The 4,435-nt window shown below is 33.7% G+C and overlaps 1 pseudogene; it reads left to right on the plus strand.

The window, feature by feature from the left end:
* The first annotated feature begins 1,358 nt into the window (after positions 1–1,358).
* LOC122897312 lies at positions 1,359–1,484 on the plus strand (annotated as a pseudogene).
* Positions 1,485–4,435: the final 2,951 nt, after the last annotated feature.

The raw sequence follows: 4,435 nt of genomic DNA on the forward strand, positions 1-4,435 counted from the left end.
TTTTTTCAGAATATCATAGAAGTAGAAACATAAAATATATACAGGCTTCCTCTGCTACCGAAAAGTTGGCTTTATGCCACTTTTCTTTTAGGAAAGACCTACACTAGTATCTATTTTCTCGAACCAAAAGAAATTTGTAGAGGATTTTCACTTTTGTGAAATGGTAATTACTTCTTTGCATTATGTGATTTTAGCTCACAAGGGTTTCATAGGCATGTTTTGCTTTTGGATAAGCAGGGGAATACCTGTAATCCTTGGTAGCTGACTTCTTTCTCTTAGCACAATGTACTGGGATTTATCCATGTGTATCAGTGTTCTATTATTTTTCATTGCTTAACAATATTTTATGAATGGACCAAAATTCACTGATGGACAATTTGGTTCTTATTTGGAGCATAAAAATGATAGGGATGGCCAACATTTATTGAACATTAGCATGTTTTGGAATGATTTTAGACAATTTATTTGTATTAACATATTTAATATCTACAACAATGTTATTTGAAAGGCAAAAGTTAATAAAATAGAAAGAGTAATAAAATCCAGAGTGGATGGCAGATGATGATTTTAAGGTTTGTATGATTTTATTAAATCTTCTTTTTCAGATAGTTTTTATATCTGTAGAAATGCAGACTTTTCATTTTTTGTTTTGGTTTTGATGCTATTGATAACACAAAAATAGTAATAGTTCTAAATAGCAATCCTAGTTATTTCCAATCCAATGCCTTCATTTTAAAGATATGAAAACCAGGCAGATGAGTTATCAGTAAACATTTTGGTCTCCTTTTTTGTGAATAAATGGTGATCTATGGCTAATGTACTGCCAAATCAGCAAATGCAAATGCTTTTCTGTATAAAATTGTGAGCTGCATAATTTCATTTTCCCTTCCTTCTGAAACCAATATATATTTCACTCAGCCTTTCATTTTGATTATTTGTAAGAAAACTTCTGTTATGTATACAGCTGATTAAGTATGAGGGATCAAAAAATGTAAACTGCATCACCAAAACCATAATGTTTTGTTAAAAACTTTTAAGTATTTTGAAAGCAGGAAGCTAGTGTCGTACTCACGTGTATCCCCTTCACCATTACACTCTCTGGCAAAAATTCAAGAAATATTAGTGAATATTCAAAAAATTGTGGGAAGAATTACTTGAAAGATACATACAGGGACTATTCACTTTTTGAGATAAATGGATGGCTGAGTGGGTGGGTGGATGGATGGATAAATATATAAATGCTTTTAGTGATTGTGCTTTAGCATGAGACTGCAATCACATATTCTAGAGATATTTATAAGAAAAAGCCTTGTGAAATTTGGCCTTGACCTATTATAAGGAAGGTGTTGATATAAAGACATTGTTCGCAGTGGCAGTATCATAGCCAATGAGGTTTATCCGAGGCGTGATTATTGCTAATTGAAGACATTGTTCATACAGTATCTTCTGAGAACTCTCAAAAAGAAATTTCTCTTAATACTAAGATATATATAATATATATATATATAAATAGTTGACACACATTACATTAGTTTCAGGTGTACAGCATAGTGATTTGACAAATCTATACATTATGCTAGGTTTACCACAGCATAGCTACCACCTTTCACCATACAATACTATTATAATACCATTGACTATACTCCTTATAATGTACCTTTCTTTTTTTTTTCCAATTTATTTATTTTCAGAAAAACAGTATTCATTATTTTTTCACCACACCCAGTGCTCCATGCAAGCCGTGCCCTCTACAATACCCACCACCTGGTACCCCAACCTCCCATCCCCCCGCCACTTCAAACCCCTCAGATTGTTTTTCAGAGTCCATAGTCTCTCATGGTTCACCTCCCCTTCCAATTTAGGGTTATGGACATTATAATGTACCTTTCATCCGTGTGATTTCTTTATTCCATAACTGGAAGCCTGTCTTTCCAAACCCCTCCCCTTTACCCATTTTGCTCATACCCCCACCCCTCTCCCTTCTGGCAACCAACAGTTTTATTTATGTGTCAGTTTCTGTTTTACTTGTTCATTTTTATTTTTTAAATTCCGCATAAAAGTGAAACTGTATGGTATTTGTCTTTTGTCTATCTGACTTACTCAGCACAATACCCTGTATGTCCATCCATGTCATTGCAAATGGCAAGATCTCATTCTTTTTATGGCTGAGTAATATTACTTTGTATATATTTACCACATCTTCTTTACCCATAGATAGACATTTTGGTTGCTTTCTTATCTTGGCTACTGTAAGTAATGCCAAACAAGGATGCAAATATCTTTTCAAATTAGTGTTTTCATTTCTGTGGGTAAATACCCAGTAGTGGAATTACTGAATCATATGGTGTTTCAATTTTTAATGTTTTACAAAACTCCCAGAGTGGCCGTACCAACTTACATTCCCACCAACAGTTCATGAGGGTTCCCTTTTTCTCTGCATCCTTGACATTTTTTTTTTTTTAAATTCTAGCCATTCTGATAGGTATAAGGTGATGTGTTATTGTGAGTTGGGTTAGCACTTCCTGGTGATTAGTGATGTTGAGCATCTTTCCATGTTTCTGCTGGTCATCTGTATATCTTCTTTGAGAAAATGTCTGTTCATGTCCTAGGCCCATTTTTAAAATCAGATTTGTTTTATTGATGTTGAGTTGTGTAAGTTTGGATCTTATATTTTGGATATTAATCCCTTATTGGATATTGCAAATACCTTTTCCCATTCATTAGCGAGCTATTTCATTTTGATAGTTTCCTCTGCTGTGCAAAAACTTTTTATTTTGGCACAGTCCAGTATTTTTTCATTTCCCTTGCCTAAGGAGACATATCCACAAATATGTTGCTAGAGTTAAGGTCAAAGAAATACTGCCTATTTTGTTCTAGGGGTGTTCTGCTTTTAGGTCATCATGATTAGGTCTTTAATCCATTTTACTTTTGTATATTGTGTAAGAAAGTGGTCTAGTTTTCCTAGTACCATTTATTGAAGAAACCTTTTTTTTCCATTGTAGTCTTACCTTTGTCATAATTAATTGACCACATAAGTGTGGGTTTATATCTGAACTTTCTATTCTGTTCCATAGATCTATGTGTCTGTTTTTGTGCCAGTGTCATACTGTCTTGGTTACTAGTTTTGTAGTATATTTTGATATCTGGGAAAGTTTTGTTCTTTCAAGACTGATTTTGCTATTTGGGTTTTAATGTGGTCCCATATATTTCTTAATATTATTCTAGTTCTGTGAAAAATGCTGTTGTCATTTTGATAGAGATTTCATTGATCTGTAGATTGCTTTGGGTAGTTTGGACATTTTAGCAAAATTATTCCAATCCAGGAGTATGGGATATCTTTCCATTTGTTTGTGTTATCTTCAATTTCTCTCATCAGTGTTTTAGTTTTCAGAATACAGATCTTTCATCTCTTTAGTTAAGTTTATTCCAAGGTATTTTTTTAATATGGTTTAAATGGATTGTTTTAATTTCTCTCTTGTCATTAACCTATAGAAAGATGACAGATTTCTATATAAGTTTGTATCCTGCACCTTTACTGAATTCACATATTTCTAGTAGTTTTTTTAGGGGAGCCTGTAGGTTTTCTGCGTTTTGTATCATGTTACCTGTAAATAGTTTTTCTTTCTTTCTTTTTTTTTTTTTAAAGATTTATTTATTTATTTGACAGAGAGAGATTACAAGTAGGCAGAGAGGCAGGCAGAGAGAGAGAGAGGAGGAAGCAGGTTCTCTGCTCAGCAGGACCGATGCGGGACTCGATCCCAGGACCCTGAGATCATGACCTGAGCCAAAGGCAGCGGTTTAACCCACTGAGCCACCCAGGCACCCATAGTTTTTCTTTCTTAACCAATTTAGATGCCTTTTATTTCTTGTTGATTGTTGTGGCTAGACTCATTTGAATAAATGTGGGAAGAGTGGACATCCTTAAGACAGCCATACTTTTCTTGAGAAATTTGTATCTTACTCTATGAGTATTGCACAATATGTAGATGATTAGATTTTATTTTTCATATTGACTACTCAAAAGCTTAAATTTGTGGTCACCAGTATAGCAGTGTATTTACCATAATATTGTTTTCCTGTTAATGCTGGGTTCAATGTGTATTCCTATTCTTGTTCCACTTCAACTGAGACTTTTTTGTCACGTTATATATTCTAACAGATCACCAATATCCTCTTTGAAACAAAACAGAATCGAAAGGCAGGCAAGTTGAGAGTAAGAAAGAAAGGTTGAATAACAGGCATCAAAAAGGCAGAAAATAGGTTACATAAATGGGGGCTATAATTAAAGGCAATTATGGTGTTTTCTACTTACTTTCCAGGCTCCAAACATGGATCTATATCGAATAGCAAAAGAATGAAAGCATTGGTCTTTCTCGGTAAATAAAATTAATTCAAATCAGCCATTCAAAAAGCCAAATTAGGATAAATAATAAAT

This window comes from Neovison vison, chromosome 1 (assembly GCF_020171115.1).
Source record: "Neovison vison isolate M4711 chromosome 1, ASM_NN_V1, whole genome shotgun sequence".
NCBI lineage: Eukaryota > Metazoa > Chordata > Mammalia > Carnivora > Mustelidae > Neogale > Neogale vison.